The sequence below is a fragment of the Pipra filicauda genome, unplaced genomic scaffold (assembly GCF_003945595.2).
Source record: "Pipra filicauda isolate LSUMZ 115617 unplaced genomic scaffold, ASM394559v2 scaffold77_size3566232_pilon, whole genome shotgun sequence".
Classification (NCBI taxonomy): domain Eukaryota; kingdom Metazoa; phylum Chordata; class Aves; order Passeriformes; family Pipridae; genus Pipra; species Pipra filicauda.
Genome location: NW_024104953.1, coordinates 3,224,458 through 3,243,583, shown reverse-complemented (window position 1 = coordinate 3,243,583; position 19,126 = coordinate 3,224,458). Strand labels below are relative to the sequence as shown.

Here is a 19,126-nt window from a genome sequence, read left to right as displayed (position 1 = left end):
GGAAATAACTGGTACGTATATTTTTAAAGTAGCAGAAACAGCAGGAGGGGAGAAAAAGCATAAAGATTTCTCTCTTTTTTTAAATACATATTTCCCAAATGAAGAAAGCTGCACAGAGTAATCAAAATGGAACAGAAAAATACAGTTATCACTTTGATTTCCCTGTCTTTTCTGGTTGAGTTACCCCCAGATGCCCTTTTCATTTAAAAAAAAGAAAAACAAAAAACCATATTGAAATCCTTATGCTGTTGCTTTGAATTCTTTTTTTTTTTAAAGGAAAGACAGACACAAAAAGGTCTAATCCAGAGACACATTATTCAAGAAACATTACAAGGAACAACCACTTGCATTACTAATACTTTATCATTTATGCAAACTATTTAACATGAGAGACAAAAGCAGCCTATATATACAGATACATAGATATAGATATATCTACAGCCATGTGTATCCCAAATAGATACCAGCTCTGGAGAACAAATACTGTCCACAGCAGGGGGAGAAAACCAACAAAAGACCAAACAAAAAGTCAACCAAACAAAAAACCAACTCAAACCAAAAAAATCTCAAAGCAGGGAGGAAAATGAATGAAATTAAAAATGCACTCTGAGGATGGTAAAGGTTTGACATGGTTAAATGGTTTTACAGTTTCATCCTTTCAAACACCGAAGAGAGATAAGAAATAACTGAAAGGTTCTGTACCATGTGCTATGGTACAGGCTGTATATGTTAGTGTAATATTAAGGCCCTAGTTGTTCTTTCTGCCTTTTCTCCAAGCACCCATTGATTTCAAGGACTGTTCTGCACATGCAGCGACTCCAGGACGGGGCTCTAATTGCTTGTGTTTTCAGACTGATGCGAAGGCACTAACATGAATACATTTCCATTTGTGCTAATGGCATCTGTATGGCCAATGCTGCTTGTTTTCCTCCCCGAGAATGCTCCCCTGGTTCTTGTTCTTTTGAGCTCTGCTCCAACAGAACACTTCTGTCTTGCATTAAAATACAGTTATGAAATTCATAACTAAACAGTGCTTTAAACCATATTGTTTAATCTATGACTTTTCCTCTGACAAGTGTGAAAACGTGTGCAATGTGACAGAAGGTTCGCTATAGTAATTGCATGTTGTGATTGAATGAGAGAGTAACAACCACGGAAATAACTGTCTTGCTGAAATTGCTGCAGAAGGTAAGTTGCTCCTGCACAGTTTTAACTTATGCACCATCTGTTTCCTCAGTCCTTTAAATGTTCCTTCAACTAGTTAAAGGGATTTTATTGTTGTTCCTATAGGCATTGCCAAATTTTCCCTGACCTTTTGCACATTGTGCTTCGGAAGGAGTGTCTCTCCATCCCCTTCTGTCCCTCTCTCCCCTCAAACCCTACTCACTGGGACTCGTTCATGCAACACCCACATCTGACAGACCTCCCACCCATGCTTTTTAAATTCTTGCCACATTAACCAGCAAAGAGGAGATTATATATGGGCAAAATGCGTAGGTCCCTTCGTGTATTTTTCCAGTAGATGGAGACACAGTGTTTATTTCCCTAAAAGCTGACAATTATTAACCATCAGTTCAAGAATCCAGTAATATTCAAAAATTATTGTTATAGTCAAGACTTACCCAGTTGTGAGAAAAGAAATATATTGGGATAATAATCCCATTGTAGCCTTGAATTACAAGGCTAAATCATTTGCAATATAGCACTAAGTAGCACTACATTAAACTCAACAGATTATCAAGACTCTAATTCCATATTAAAAAACAAACAGATGATGTTAAAAAAAATGAAAAAAAAAAAAAACCTCTTCAGCTAAAGCACGTGCATTTTCCCCTTTACATATCAGCAAAGCACTACAACAAAATAACCAACACAATAAAACTGTGTTATTATAGTGTAGCACACAGTGACACTACATCACATTACAAGAGTAAAAACTAAAGTTCCTTCAACTCAAACTTGCAGGTGGACAACAAAAATAAGGGATATCAGATGAAAGCAGCGAACTGGAAGTTCAAAATCAACAAAAGGAGATGCTTCTTCACATAAAGCAGCGTGGATGCCACACAAACAAGAAAAGTTTATGGGAGCTGAAAAATCAATATTACGAATTCACCTAAGAAAAAGCCAATGAGGGATTTAAAGCATGAAGATAAAATCTGTGGATCAAAAAGTCCCTGAGTGATGAAGTGTTCTGACCACTGCCATTAAATGCTTACCCTGTCCTTACACTCCTCACTGAGCATCAGCTCTCGGCCAAAGCAAAGGCAGGGCACTGAGACAGACATTTGGGCTGACCCAGTGTGGCCCTTCATACACTCTCAATAAACTTGCTGCACAACTGTAGACAGAATTATGGACAAGCTGGCAAGAGGTGCAGGTTTTTGTGGTTTTTTGTAAGCTAAAAATCTGTGAAAATAACAAATTGCACCAGAACAACAGTAACTGCCAAACAGACAAATGCCCATAAGTCTCCTCTACCCTGCCCAACACACAGGGTTTTGGAGAGCAAGTCTTCCATCCCATTTTCTGCCGTGAATGTCCTTTTGAGCAGCTCTTCCCTGGAAAGAAGTCATCAGGCAGGAGAGTTTGTTGAGTGATGTGCTCTTGCTTCCCCATGGAATGAACAAGGAATGTATAACACACTGGCCAACGGTAATCACAAATGGGACTACAGACCCTCCTTATCCTTGTGGGATTTCCTCTAGCCACCAGCAGCTTTCTCATTTCTCTTGTGCAGCCTTTCTCTCCCTGGTTCCCACTGCTTCTTCCCAATGTGCTGCTGTGGGAGGTTTAGGAAAGACTTCACCCTTGCACAATGAACAGTTCTCCCAATCCAAAAAGTAAAATACTACATAGCCTTATCTTGCTTTATGATAAAAGAGGTGTGTTTTACACTCACCTTCCATGAACATATCAAATACACCAATGTTCATTATATTTTAAATATTTGACAAATCTCTACTACTTCTGCTGTATCTTTTTGGTAACTCACTGTTCCATCTGATAGCTGCATTCACATTATCTATCCCCCTAAAAAGCATATCACCCAGCCACATCTCAAGAGCTGAGCATTTGATTTGCCTTTCCAGCCAGCGCTGTTTCCAAGAAGTCATCCAAAATCACTTTCAGAAAAATTTTCCCCAAGGAGTTACAACTAATTAAGTACCCATGCATGGGTTAGTCATTTACATGATTCTATTGTGGATTCTGCAATTTTTATCTAAAGTCTTTGAAGTTTATATATAATGTCAGTCGTTTGGAGTCATCAGCAAATTATAACCCTCTTTACTGCACTGCTGGAAATGCCGTTAAATATATGGAGCAAAACAGGTCCTGACACTGCTCCCCTTAATACTACTGTTAACCTCTTTCATCAAGAGAATGGCTTTTTTATTCTTTGAATTCAGTTTTCATTTGCTAATTGATTTTTAATCCATAACTTCCAAAGGCTATCAACTTCTCCATCCCATGAATCTTTTTCCGTCTATTATTCGGTCAATAAAAAACACTGCTCATTTTCCCAACAATACCCAGGAAGGAAAAAAAAGGGCAATTGCAGCACAAGCCTTCCTAGTCTAGTTGGTGACGGAAATAAAGTAGGAGAATCTCTCTGGAGCTTCCAGACTAGATAGTCAAGACTTTTATCCTTAGCTCAGTGAAAGGGGGCACACACTGCCCTGGATAGAGGGGTAGAGCTGGGCAAAAATACCAATACTAAGTGGAAGCAAACAGAAAACAGAGACGCCAACATATGTGACTTTTCAGTCAGGTTTTGAGCTGTTCTAATAATAAACAAGAGAAATAGCTTGAACATTACATGCCATGGAGCACTGGTACCTGACCTTTCTCAGTCCACACACCGCAAGCAACATCAGCCCTTGCCTTCCCTGGCACGTGGGCCACTGTGACAGCAACCCTGGCTTTCAACTCAGTCCTGTGGCCACAGGATGGAGAGAACTGCTAAAGCTTTTGGCTTTTCCTCTCAAGAAGAAAATGTTTTATTTTACAAATGTGACAGTAAGCACAACTCGTAAAAATAGCGGCACATTGACTAATGATACATCAAAATACTGTGGTTTGAGCTGTACAAAGACTATATTTGAGGTGATCTGGCTGACTACCAGCAAGTGATGCACAAAGCTGCCTCATTTATCTTCTTCAAATTATTCCTTCAAACCCAGCGCCTAAAAAACTTGACAACATGTAACCTGGTGTTATGCTGTGCCTACTTCAAATCATAACACTACCTCTTCAGTGGGCTCCTGGTCTTTAAACAGCAACCTTAAATACACCGGTAAGAAAAAAACATCAGCTATGACTAATTTTGTCTCTTCAACTGCTGGGGTCAGTCCAGACAACCCATAAATTCTTTATGAACTAAAAAGCAGAACATTAAAATATACAGATTAAGCTAAACCCACTTTAATACAGTTCAGGATTTTGGCTGCCACTTCACCTATAATTAATATCAAGACTAATATGTTTTACTGTATTAGAACCAGTATGGCCTTAAGTCCAACATTATGACATGGAATAGAAAGTGGCCAGCTCCATAATGTGACTCATGGAAAATCCATATATGATCTAGCAGAAATTGTAATCCTTTCCCTTATGTCCATCCCTGCAGCTACAATTCCTATTCATGGGGTCTCAAGCCCCAAGAGTTTCCAGGACATGGTTGTGCCATCACTCAGGATAGAGAAGGACACCTGTAATGGACTGCCATCTACAGAAAAACCTTGTCTGATAATTGGAATATTATGCCCAATGAAGGAAAACTGGGGGGTGATGGAGGGTAGGAGGGGGAAAAGCAATGAGGATACATGGTTTACCCTACCTGTCAGATCAAAGAGTTTCAGAGAGCATTTGGCTGCAATTTCAGACATTGTAAATCATAAATTTATCAGTATTTTAATGCAGAAACTCGAGGAACAAACAAGTAGCAAACCTACTAATAAAATACTAATACTTCCTTTCTGCAAAATAATCTTCCTCGTTACATGTAGCTGTGTGGATAAATAAGAGCAGGCAGGAGGAAAGAGTCCATCCCCAACTTAAATAGAACATAAGTTCTTAGTAATGTAATTAACAGCTTTTCCTGATTATTTTAACTTAATTCTCAAGAAGTGAATTAAATCCAAAAAAGCAATGCCCAAACCAATAGCTTCACTGAATGAATTAACTACCTCCAAAAGAGACAGATGATGTACATCAGTACAGAATTAGTAGATGGCTGTATACAAAAGTGAAATTAATTTTTTTTTTCAGTATCATCTCTAATTTTGAAATATACTTTAACCATGGAATAACTGAAGTTACAGAGCAATATCAATGTTTTTTCATTGGAAAATAATTAATTTCATGAAGGGTGGGAAGGTCAATTCTTTTGTATTTCATGCAAAAAAATCACAACATTTACCTACTCTGTTTTTAATTACTTAGATGAAAAAAGAAATTAACAAATAAATAAAATTTACTCCACAAAAAAACCTGCTAGGCAATACTTTTCACCACAAGCTAGATTCTATATTTCACAATGAAATCCATACATAATTATCTTAATCCCAAGTCTAGGCTATGACTTATTATGAGAAACAGCATAATTTGATTGAGTTTTGTCATCCTAAACTGGAATAACTCTTTACCTTTAAAAAAAAAAAAAAAAAAGAAAAAAGCAACAACAACCTCTCATTGCACAAGTCAGAAAGGGAAAGGATCCATATGTGATAGAGACTGGCAGTATACAATTTTACAGTCTGTGCTCAGAGTCTAATGCTGAAAGGCCGTACAGCACTCAGAGAGGGACCCCAGACCTTTGCCAAAATGGAAGAGACAGCAGGATGAGCAACAAAGTGCCTGGGGATGGACCAGGATTGCATTCCCAGTACTTGCCTCTGCTGACTTTTGAGTTTACCCTGTTGAAGCTCTGAGTGTTCAAGTTTTGCAATATTGGCTTTTGTGTAGTAAAAAGAGTGATCTAAAAAAAAAAAAAAATAGGATTGCACATCATTCTCTGGAATTGTACCTGCTGGGGGGGTGAAGTCAATCCTGTCACATGTGGAACCATCAGTGTCTGTGTCTAATGTGGTCTACTCAGTTTCTGATACCATTGAGACATTTTAATGGATCTGCCTTTTTGTCAAATCCGTTCCTTCATATAAATTGAATACACAGAGATAGTTTAGCCACAGAAAATATGATTTTCAATCTCATCAATATATGAAGTTCTCTCCTGATACAGAAAAACTGAGGAGAAAACAAATTTGAATGTGGATTATGCACACTATGTGAAAATCAGCTTCACGTAAGCTTTGTTCTTATGTTCATGCAAAATCTAAGGACAGACAGCTAAGGTTTTGCTAAAATACTATAATAGATCCAAAATAAACAGAGCAGACTGGTTGGGCATTTGGAAACCCTACAGGAAGAGCACACAAACCCGTCGCCTGAAATAAGTACTTTCAGCAGAGGTACCTCAGACATGGCTTACCTTGTTTCAACTCAGATATATAAAAATCTGAACCTGACCCAGGAGGCAGTCCTTGAAATGTTAAAGCTAGTGACTTGTTCGAGAAAATCATACTCCTGATGCTACCAGAACTGCAGCAAGAGGCTTCATTGAACCTACCCTAATCTAGGAGCCATTTTACCATGGAGATTCTGCCCCATATGGAAAGGGCAGAGGGAAACGTCAACATTTCTGTGCTGGTTTTGGCTGGGATATAGTTAATTTTCTTCATAGCACCTGGTATGGGGCTGTGCTTTGGATTTGTGCCGGAAACGGTGCTGATGACACATGGATGTTTCAGTTATTGCTGAGCAGGGCTTACACAGAGCCAAGGTCTTTGCTGTTCTTCACCCCACCCCATCAGTGAGGAGGGTGCACAAGGACTTGGGAGGGGACACAGCCAGGACAGCTGATCCCAACTAGCCAAGTGGATATTCCAGACTATATGGCATCATGCTCAGCATATAAAGCTGTAGGAAGGAGGATGGAGGGGAGGTTGGGAGTGATGATGTTTGGCTTCCCAAGTCACCATTACACGTGATGGGGCCCTGTTTATCTGGGGATGGCTGAATATCTGCCTGTCCATGGGGAGCAGTGAATGAATTACTTGTTTGGCTTTGCCTGTGTGTGCAGCTTTTGATTTCCCTATTAAACTGTGCTTGTCTCAACCCACGACTTTTCTCACTTTACTCTTCTGATTCTCTCCCCCAGCCCACTGGTGAGGGAGCAAGTAGCTGTGTGGTGCTCAGTTGCAGGCTGGAGTTAAACCATGACAATATTCAAGGACTGAAATATTACAAATATGCCACTCAAACGAACTTATCTGCAGCATATCACAATAATAGATTTTTATTGGCCCTGTAAAACCTGAGAGCCCCAGGAAGGCTGCTGCATATTGACTAAGCCCATTTCTCCATCAAGGATCTATTTATATATAAACAGGCTTTGCTGTAAAGGCATGCCATGACATTAAAGATGGGGGCGGGGGGAACAAGCATTGGTGAGACCACTTCCAAACACAAGCATTTTTTAACCTTGCAAAGTATTTCCTTCAGCAAACAAAACAATTTTTATTCAGCCATCTCTATCTCCTGTATATTTTCAGAAAGATAAACTCTCTGAGCTATCAATTACATCATTTAGTTCCTGGGATCTAATGTAATAATACTCTGCATTTAAAGACAGGTTTAAAAGTCTTTTTTAGGGCTGCCAATGCATTCCAAAGTCCAAAACTCCAGCATTAAGATTGTTACACATATCTCATGTATTTAGTCTCCCTTGGATATATTTTTTACAGGTTAATGTATTTCTTTCTGCTGAAAGAAAGAAACTTGTTCAGTTCATAAAAGTACAATTCACATTATCAGCATGAGTTAGGCCATTTTAAGCATCTTCTGAAGGGTGTGCCTCAGCTCCTCGGGCTTTCCTGACTCTCCAAACCATGCCTACAGCCACACAACACACTCTAGGAAAGGCTTTATGAACATCTGGATCCATCAGTGGCATAAACTTGACTGTGATTCTGATGGACTCAGCACTGTTTTCCAGCTGAACGAGCCAGAACACCATATACAACATTTCTGCTGGCTTTCAGCTGGCTATACTATAGCAGACAACCTTTAATCCAGCACAAAATTAGTGAGGTGCAGAGAGGTAACACTTTATATGACAAGGTTTTAGAAATTGAGCCAGTGTAATGATTTTATGCCAGACCAGTGCTGTTGAGCACATGGCTGTGGCAGCCTTAGCTCAGCACTGAGAGCCCCCAAATAGATTTACTGTATCATCAAACCACAGTTTAAAATGAAACAACTTCATTTCCTAGTGTGGAGTACTCACATGCAAAAAAAAATTCAGTATCAGAGTTAAAAATGTAGTGGCCTGACCCATCTCCTTCTTGGTTTGGAGTTTTTTATGAGTGATTTGTAGCTGGGGAGCAAATCTCAGCATTGCTTTTGACTGTTGGTGAATTCCCCTTATATCCAGCCTTTTAGAGTTAGATCAGAAGAATAAATTTTGGAAAGAGCACACACCTGTCCCTCAGTTTGGCTGACCAGGAAGGCAAGCCTAGAGCACATCATACGACTGCATTGTTCCATCACCAGTCCAGGCAACCCCTCTGCTCCCAGCAGTGATGAAATGGAATCTGTCCTTGTGTATCAACAGTCACAATGGAGAGGAAACACATTTCTTGCCAAGTCCCAGGTTTTATTTCCAGACTCACAGTCTGAGCACTGACCTAACACTACCTGGCTCATGAAACCTGGCCGTACCCTACAGTCTGGGGTGCTCAGGCTGCAGGCAGCCTTCAAACCACAGCGACACCGCTCTCAGCCCTGCTCGCTCCATGTGTCTCCTACAAATGTCTCCCAACAGCAGCCCGTTTTCCCATTTTCTGCTATTGAAACAAACTATTTCTTTACAATTTCAAAATGTTGACTTCAAAACTACTGTCAAAAGAATCCGCTTTTCAGAGCGAATGTGAATTCATGAGACACAAAGAGCTGAGAAACAAAAAGCACAAGTCACTGCTGAACTTCTTCTAAAAGCAATAGTTTTTCTCTAACAATTGAACAAGAATTTCAGCTCCACACACACTTTTTCTCCCACATCACCTCCTCAAGGACTTGCTTCTTTACTGGTGTGAAGTCCCCCTTCCAGATGCCCAATACTCGCTGCTTCTCAAGAAGCAACTTGCGTAGCATGGGCTGGAATTCTGGTATTCCTGGTGACTTCAACACCAGCAATTAGACACATCTTCCACAGGGTCTGCAAAGCTCTATCATTTTCCTGGGTTTTTAGTTGTAAAACAATGTCTATCCCCTGCTCATTAATAAAAACTGGTCACATTATCTGCCTTTCTATATTAACAGTGTAATACGAGCAGCCTTCACAGTGAGAAATGCTTTTGGACAGACAATGCCTGGTTACAGAGCACTAAAGAAAACATTTAGATACTTCAAAACACACAAAACAAAACAAGAAAAGGCAAAAATCTTCTCACTTGTTAGTAGAATACACAGGCAAGAAACTTTAGAATTAATTTACATTTTGGTACACTCCTAAATTCAAAATTGAATTGTTTTTGTTACTCTGATCTTTATTAAATATTCCATTTCCATTTTTGAAGTGATGACATCTTACAGTATATCAACCTTTGGTAGGAGACAAAAAAACAGAACTTGTCCTACTGGGATCTAATTACCACAGACGGATTATGTTTTATCAAACAGATGCTTGTAGATTTTCTCCTTCACTGTTTCTTTCTGGAAAAGACCTCTAATATCCTTTTGGAAGTTTCCCACGCTAGTTGTACTCTGCTAATCAAGGCTCGTGGAGTGCAGAAATAGCCTCGTGTGCTCTACCTGGGAAAGAGTTTTCTGAGTTTATATATTTTGGAAATATATAAAAGCTCTCTGAGCAAGACAGTCCTTGCTCTCTGCAGTCTGCCCTCACAGCCCAGCACAAGGCTGAGGCTTCATAGAGTCATTTTCATGATGCAATAAATTAGCAACATGAATCAGGTCCATCATTAACATAATTTTGTTAGCTTACAAAAAAACCCCACACATTAAAATCCTGTTTCCCTAACAAAGCAGAAACGCCCAGCCCCAGGCAGCTCCTCAGCCCAGCAGTCCCAGGGCTGCAGAGGCAGCCAAGGCTGGAAGGCTGAGCTGGTGACTGGCTCTCACCCCACAGCAGATGGGGCTCCTGTCCTAGAGAAACAGCCAGAGTCACGGACCAGGGACTAAAAGGTGACATGGCAACAGAGCACAGTGGCTTCTGCTGGAGACACGACTATTAGAAGTTCTTTACACAATTCCAATGCCACTCTGGGAAACCCTACGGCCAAAAAGTCCCACCTGCCTATTTCTACTTTCAATCACATCCACAACATTTTTTTTTTACAGCTCTCCCCAGCAAGTACATCCAAGTTACCATCAGTACATCACCGCCTGCATTTGCCAGCAGCACTTCTCCCCTTTTAACAATAATGAGTAAAAACTAGTTTTCAGGAGAACATCATCTCTGCAGGATGAAGCTCACCTGCCACATCTCTTTTGCCTCCCTGGTTCTGAAGCCCTATGACGTAAAGCTTTCTCTCTCTACTCCTGGGAGGCATTAAGCAATTCTCCCAGGCTTTTCTGGATCCTGAACTACAACACTGAGTGCTAGAGAGCCACCCAGCTCCAGTTATTCCTTCTACTCCTCCTTGCAGATGTTGTGGTCAGGTGAAAGACCAGTAAGAGCTTTCTTGTATGATATGTGTTCCTCAGTTTTAGATGGCAGATCAATACATAATTGCATCATGGCAAGCATTTCCCCTGCAGTGTAGGTGCACCACAGCTAGTTGATACACCAAAGCTGAAGCTGATGTGCTGCTGACTGGTCCACAGTGAAAAGCAGAAGATCCCAATAAAAACAAGCTGAGAAAAATTAGGCAAGATGATTATTTATCTCCTGCTGTTCTCTTTGAGCTCAGCCGGTTTGGGCTGCTCAGGCTTGACAGTCCTGCATTTCCCTCATCCGATCTGTTATTCATGGGTTTGAATACAAAGACAGGCATAAAGATCCCTAATCTTATATCAGCAGCTGAAGTTTACAGGCTCCATATCCATCAACACCCTCCAGCTTCAACCATTAAAAGCAAAGTACCTCAAAAAAACTAACAATGAATAGGGTAAAATGGGAATAGCTCCAAAATGTTGACATTCCTCCCAAAATATTTTCCCATTGTCTTGAGTTACAGACGCAGCAGGTTTCACCAGACCCATCTTTGTAATTTGACAGTTGTATGACAAAACTTCCCATAACAACAGATACATCCATTTTTAAATTATGATAGTAATCAGAAATTCCTGCAGTTATAATTGTGCAATGCACTATTATTAAATATACATATATTTATATATATAGTTACCATCCCAAAAGGCTTTGTGCTGGGGAATGGAGTGGGACAGGGATTCACATCAGCTAACCTACAACTCTCCGCACTTCTGAATTATAATTTTTTAACCTTGGGGAAAAACTGAATTTTGCTACTGAATAAATTTAGCATACAGTCAACTTAATGATCACATTAGTCCCTGTCTGTTCTCCCAATGCCCATTCACTATTTAATTAACCTATTTTTGTAGGTTACTTCTTGGAGCTATTTTTAGGTAGTTTAATCTAAGTCGTCTCTCCTCTGAAGATGGTTACATGAGTTACCTTTCTTCAACCAACCATGTCATCACCATTTGGATGTCAGCAGGAACATGGTTATGCCAAAGCTTGCCCTGACTTCATTTGCCAGTATATCACTGCCCAAAATTCATGAGGGTTTTTCTTTTCTTGTTCACTCCTGGGACAACAGAAATCATTCCTGCTACTCCACCGACCTGCTAGAAGATGGATTTTCTTCAGTGAGACTAGTAACGCAATCATCATCATGGGCTGATTTAATTATAGGGGGGGTGGAAAAAGACCCTATACATCATTTTCCTGGAAGCAAAATGCACACACCAGAGGTCTTATGACAAGGCCCTCGTGTGCCAGCCCACACAGTCTGCAGCTGTAGCAGCCAGAGGGGTGTCTGGTGGTGAATATGCTGACAGAAAAACTCATTATCCAAACTGGGGAAGTGACGTGTGCATTCCCTTTGTCTGCATAGGGGGCAGGATGGACATGACTAACAACCAGAGGGTTGTTATTGTGGTTTGTTTGCCACAGTGCATAGTTAACTGTAAAGCTAGAAAACAGGCAGCTAAAAAAGGTACCGAAATAACTACTAGGGCAGAAGCCCACAAAAGGCTTAAAAATGTCCAAATTGCCATTTGGAGCCAGGGATTTGCATAAACTGCTTGGAAAGGGAACCTCAAAACAGAGATCCTAGTTCCCCAGCTCATCCCTAGAGAGACTGGGCATCTTTGGAAGGAATTTATAAGTACCAGGGTAACATGTTGAGCGATTGTGATAGTGGCTGTCAAGATCCCACATGTCTTTAGCTGTAACAGATTGCTGTAGACTACTCTTTGCCTTTGCTGAAAGTATGTCTGAGATTTTATCTGGGAATAACAAACCTGTTTTGTTCTGTATTCTTAGTGCAGTTTTGACCAATCTGCTGGCAAATCAGCCTTTCCAGCCTCAATCTCTGCCTATTGAAAACACATCAAACAATTCCTTATACCTCTAATGGGTAAGAGATGATGGCTAAGGCTTTCAAGTTCCTTTTCCAAAATATTCCATCTATGTTTTAGTGAGAAAGCAAGCTCTTGGGACTTGGGGGGAGGAGGGTGTCTCTGCAGGAGACCTCAGCAGTCTCTATTATTTTAATAAAGTCAGCTCAAGCTCCTTAAAAGTTAAGGGGGGAATACAATGTACCCTGTGTAGTGGAGAATCTGTCTGCATATTCTCTATGCTTTTCCAGCACGTAGTTGAAGTAAGCAGCAGAAAATAAAGGATCATTTCTAAAAAGTTAAAAGGATTAAAAAAGTTTTCAGGTAAGAGTCAGAAGTGTGGTTGACAAACATGAAAAATAACTCAGAGAAGGACAACAATAACAAAAAGACTAAGTAGTGGAAGAGATCGTTAATGATCACAAAGCCTGACCTGTAACTAGGTGCCCTCAAATTAACTCAGCAGAAACACTGAACATTTGCCTTTCCTAGCCTTCATCTCAAAAAAAGGATAGTTCTATTCTCAAGTGTTTCTATACATACAATAACGCTCATATATGACTGTTAATAAAATAATTGCTAGTCTACATTACAGCTATTGATTATATGTCATTGCTAATAACATAATATGTAATTGTTCTCTTATAGAAATGTTACATATATATATCACGTATATATCATCTTAGCAAATAGCCAGTTATGGTTCACCTTGCTCTAAATTTATCACTGCCCATTATTAATGAAAAAATTTAAACTGCTAAAATTGCATTTATTATATTACAATGATATATAATTGTTATTTTTAATACAGTATGTGTGTATATAAAACCATGCTTCTAATACAGCACTTTTTTTCACTTTATGTGTATTTTCAACAACACTGGAGATCTGCAAGATACCAAATTTCACAACATCTTATCAAATAAGGATACCATCAGCTATTAAATTTTCTTGAAATATCTGCAATCTCTTGGTCAATAATAGCATGAAAAAAGTTAAATACAAGGTAAGTGTAGAATAAATAAATAAAATGTTCAGTTTACTCAGACTGGAACTTTTACAGGAGAAAAACAAGAGCGTGCATACCATAAGCATCCTTTTTTTTTTTTTTTTGTATTGACTTAACTTCCAGTATTCTGCCAGGATCTTTTTAGATGCCACCCTAATTCATCTCAGGAGACAATGAATTCATTAATATCCACAATGAATCCAGGATTTGTTATGCTGTTTGCATACTTAGCAACTGCAGAAAGCAAGAACTGGTGCACTACCTGGAAAGCTCTTGCTGGATAATTGCTCTCAGGTTTTTTTTTTCAAGTGTACAGTGGAACATGTGTCTGGCTCCAACTTCTCGGGTGTCTGACTGCACCAGAAATGCTCTGCAGCAGAAAACGCCCTTATTAATGCAAGATCTGCCAGAAGATGTGATCTCAGTTGCTTTTTTTGTTGCATCTAGGAATAAAATTAGGTGTTCAAAAGGCTGCTCTAAGAATGAAAGAAAGCTGACGCAGAACAGAATGCAAAACCAATAGTGACACATGGAAGGAAATTCTCAAGTTTAGGGTTTCAAATGTCATGTTACCTTATCAAAAGTACTGTCTCTAAGTCTTACTATGTCCCCTCTCCAAAAAAAATCATACTATATTTGCTAAAGACAACTAAGTTAAAGAAAACTAAATAGCACCTAGTTCAGGAGCACAGTTGTATTTTTACCTTTTCCAGTTTTTGTCCTGAATATCTTTCTCTTTTAAACATATATTTCTTCCTGATAACGGCCTTAAAATACTGTAAATATCTTGTAAAATCCCCATTGAGCTGTAAGATTACCTTTCAGCTCTGCTGCAAGTTGATATGCTAACAACCAGCAAGCAGTAAGCTTTCTTGACCTTGAAGGGACAAGCTGCTGCAATGAAGTGAAAGACTGTATTTCACCAGAACTGCAAAAACAACTCCAAATCTTCATTTCCCCATCCCCAGCCCAGGTCTGAGGTGTTGTCTCAATGAAATTTGGAAATTACATGTCAAAGGGACTTTGCTAAGCCTAACACAAAGACAGATTTCTCTTTTGTAGGAGCTGACAGAGAAAAGATAGGATGTCTGCAGCGTCCACACCGATAGTGCTTTCACCATCCTGAAAATCAGTTCAGAACTTCTTGCTCATATGACCTGAGCTCTTCCAGAGGGACTTCTGGGAAGCAGATCTTTAGAAAGGGGGAGGGGGAATCCTGAAAACCAGTGCTTGGAGGTCCAACTGAGAAGTGCGGTGATGACAAACCTTTCATTGCTCTCACTGTAATGCATGTAAGTGTTGATCAAAATCCTCCAAGTTCAGGGTCAGCCCAATGACTGCGAGTACTTGTCACCCAGCCATCAATCCAGGCTGGGGAGGTTAATGGGATTAGGCCTAAATTTGTCATGGTCATGCCAAAGTTATGTTCAGTACGCTCCTAGAAGTACTGAGAGAGTATGGCCTTGTTAGGTGCTAGCTCTTAGGGGCTAGGAGAGAATTTAAGGGGATTACTGTGGCTATCATTGGTTGATTGATACTATTGATTTTTGTCTATGGGGCACAAGTTGTCGGACATATCACTGTCTGTCCTTACTCAAAATGTAGTACTCTGTTTCTACTGCTGCTGTCTCCTGTTTTGATTCAGATTATGGAGAGAGGGTGCAGAGAGAACAGCAAGCCTTCATGTCCTCACCTGATACCACGTGGCTCTCTGCCATGCACAGGTAATGCTGGTTCTCCTTCCTCCTGGCAACACCAGGGGTCAGTTTTGTTTTCTCTATTGCTCACTGCCAAATGCCTCCACATGTCTGACCTTATTATTATTCTTTGTTTTATGAAATTAAGCAAAACATACTACCAGGCTCCAGAGCTGGATTAATACCACAATTGCAGCAATGATTCTGCACACTACTCTGACCAAACCGAACCAGGCACCCTCTGATCCCTGAGGCTCCTCTATGCAGAGCTCCCCGGAGCTGCTCCATCATGTCACGGTTCTGTATCCACAGGGAATGCCTAAGGAACTACTTAGATACTTTGGGCACTGATCCATGCAGCATCCACAGCACAAAATGTGGAGTTTTATGGGGAAACCCATAGCTCCTGAAGTAACCGCACATTTGAATTTCTTCCTTTTTCCATGCCCTCAAGGCGAATTACTTTTATAAAGTTTACAGCAGTCCAAACCCAGAAATAACCACTGTAATAATGTATTCTGACCATACTGCAACACAATCATAGTACTTTGTCAAGTGATATTTATTATGTAGTCAGTAACTGTAGTTTACCAGAAGACATTTCTGGAAAGACATTGCATCTTACTTTAAAAAATTCACTGGACAGGGCTTAGAGAAACTTAGAGAAACTTAATTTCAAAACAAACAAAAAAACCCCCAACTTTTGCAGGAAGCCATCCAAGTCCATTTTATATGGTTTGACCCTCCGTTTCCCTACCCAGATTCCTCTCCCTACCCACCAGTCTGTGGCCTGCAGTTGTTCCAGTTATAAAAGTGGCAGAGGTCTGGCATAAAAGCCCACAGGTGGACAGCTGAACAGGCATTAATTTCATTCCACATGTTTTCTTGGTTTCAGGTTTGTTCTTAAAGAAGACTCGAGGAGAATAGCCATTTTTTTCCACCCTGCTGCTCCCAGTGATTCAGGTTCCTGTAATGAATGAGGGCTTAGTCTATAAAATCTATCAAAACAATTTGCAATCTGTATGTCAACGAATTTGCCCTATCTTCTAAAAGAATCAGCGCACAGGTTAGAACGATACTGTGCTCCTACAATGAGAGTTTTGCCACTAACTTTAAGAGGGACAGATTGTACATCTTGTTCTGATTTTTTCCCAGCTTCCCCAAGGGGAAAAACTCAAAGCCATGTAAAATTTCAGACAACTGGCTTATGGAGACAGCTAAAAGAGAGAGACAGAGGGAACACAGATGTTATACAGAAAATCAAATTCAGCCTTAGTAATGCAGAAGCAAACATAGACCTTACATTTAAAAACAGGTGGGTGAAATGCAAGGATTTTCTGTACTCTCTGCAGAGTTGAAAACTTTTATATTTAACGAACTTTAAAAACCACTCTAGTTACAAAAGAAGCATGAAAAACAAAGTCTGTCCACAGGATGCATGCATGACCCATGCACTGAATCATGAGAACCATTCATCACAGGACAAAACAAAATTATGGTGCCTTTTATTCTGTTTGAATAAGACTTTACGCCAATAGTCCTTCCAATGTCCAAAAGAGGGAGAGTGATGGAATCAGCCCCCCAAATGGCATGTAAACCATTGAGTTTCCAGTCTGAATAGCTCACAACATACATTGTCTATTCTTTAGGATAATTGCCACAGGATTTCTCTGTAAGATCACTGCAAGAAGCCTTTAGAAAGCTTACCAACTCTGACCAATACATTAGCTACAGTTTCAATTACCCTGTTAATGTGAAATGTTTTTCAGCATGCAGCCTCACAGAAACCAGTTAGCAATACTATTAACTTCACACTTAGTGGGTGAAGAATTGAGAAAGATTAACATTCAAGCAAAGAAATGCTTAGCTGACTTATGCAGGTAATAATCATGAGCACATAATTATGCCAAATGGAAAAGAAAGGAAAAACACACACTACAAAAGTAATGAAAATGCCAAATCTTAAAAACAATCCTATAATGGATAGTAAGGCACAAGATATACTATTTGTAAGCAATGCTGGCATACAAATGAAACACTCTGAAAGAAAACTATCCAACACAGAGTGCAATTGGGAATGTTGGTAAAGTGCACTCCATAAATTCATGCAAACAAAAGAAATCATTAAAAATAACTTTGTTTGCCAAAATCAACATACAACAATACATCTTTGTTTAGACAAATTCTCTTTTGGTATAACAAATAGCTGTGTTAGCCAGCAATGCAATGAGGAAAAGAACATGGTAATCACTGCAACCCAAACCCCACTGTTCTTGCAGAAGTAAATGTCCCTTCAGAATGTATCTTATTTGCTCTCCATATTTAAAATATAAATGCTTTTTATCAACTACAGTATTCTTGTAACAAGTCTTTTGAAATGGTTATATTTACTGCAGCAACTGAATAAATGTGAATTAACAGAAGTTTCTGTTGCCATTTTTCTTCTTTTGTTAAGAAACAACACGAGCTCTGATTGTGAAAATGACTTAAATTCCTGCACTCCGGCCCACCCCTGAACAAGGCATTAAGGTTCTTATGTGTTTTGCTAAACCATGATGAAGTAAAGCACACATTTAAATACTTTGCAGAGTCTGAATACTGCATTTTGCTAAGCTCAACTGCACAAGACTGTGTATGCTGCCAAGTTCATACAAGCTGGCCTAAAAAAACTTTGTTCATGTGCCAGAGAAGGTTTGCCACAGTGTGAGCCTTAGACATTTATTTAGAAAACTTTGTGTACCAAAGACTAGGTCTTGTTGGCTGCACAAGGTTTTTGCTCCGTCCAAAGTAAACAGGAACAGAATATGTTTGTAAGGTATTCAGTAGTCTGCAGCCTTCTCATACTGAATCACACAGGCACAAGAACCTCTTCAAAGGAGATGTTACTCCACAAACCCAGAGCACCATGCAGTTCAGGAGACCTTCATTCAAGTCACCATTCTGCCTGGACACTCCACCTTTCTTGGTTGCCATCATCCCCTCTCTTACAGGTGGGACATGTGCCTTGAGCTACTGCTTTGATGTAAAGGGAGGAACATCGAAATATATCACTAGTGCTTCTTACAACAAGCCAGCAACTGCTAGAATTTGCTAGAAGACACCTCCTTCCCTAAAAGATGTTTTGGATTCATGGAAACACCATAATGATCTTTAAAGATCATAGAACAGCATGATAAAAGATAAGGGAGGACTGAACTCTCTTCACCACTAATGCAAAAGCTTTCCAGTCTTTGGCCTCCTGGGATGTCCCAGTTTCCAGAATGATCCACCTTCTGCAGAACACACTGGCTGATGGTGCTACACAGCTGTCATCTTCCGTTACTACTTTCTTATCTCTGCATCCATGTTCTCTCCACCCCAATTTCTTAGCTCGTCTGTCTGCCAAAAACGCTCAATCCATCCAGAATTCAATCTGCTCTCTCATTAATTAATGCAACTCTGAGCAGTTCTATCTCAGTAAACCCAAGCCTGGCATGCTGTGAAAACCTGCTGCCCATACAGCTGGGGGGACAGACAGACTTCAGAGGAAAGAAGGACACCTACCAAACCATCCAACCCACTCTTCATGCGCTTGCAAGCACACAGATTTTTCCTTGGAGGACTTCCATCGAGGCCTCCTCAGCTCAGATTGCCTAAATCACTGCTTTGCACCTCACTGCAGGCCATACACTGTGCAGGAAACTACTGCACATTCCTAGGAGGTAGAAATCAAACAGAATTATATTCCTTTGCAAAAAAAAAAAAAAAAAAA

At 39.9% G+C, this 19,126-nt stretch overlaps 1 protein-coding gene across 2 annotated transcripts in view; it reads right to left on the bottom strand.

Moving 5' to 3' along the window:
• Positions 1-19,126, bottom strand: part of MACROD2 (mono-ADP ribosylhydrolase 2) — an 842,329-nt gene that overhangs the window by 292,299 nt on the left and 530,904 nt on the right. The gene's annotated exons all lie outside the window — the stretch shown is intronic.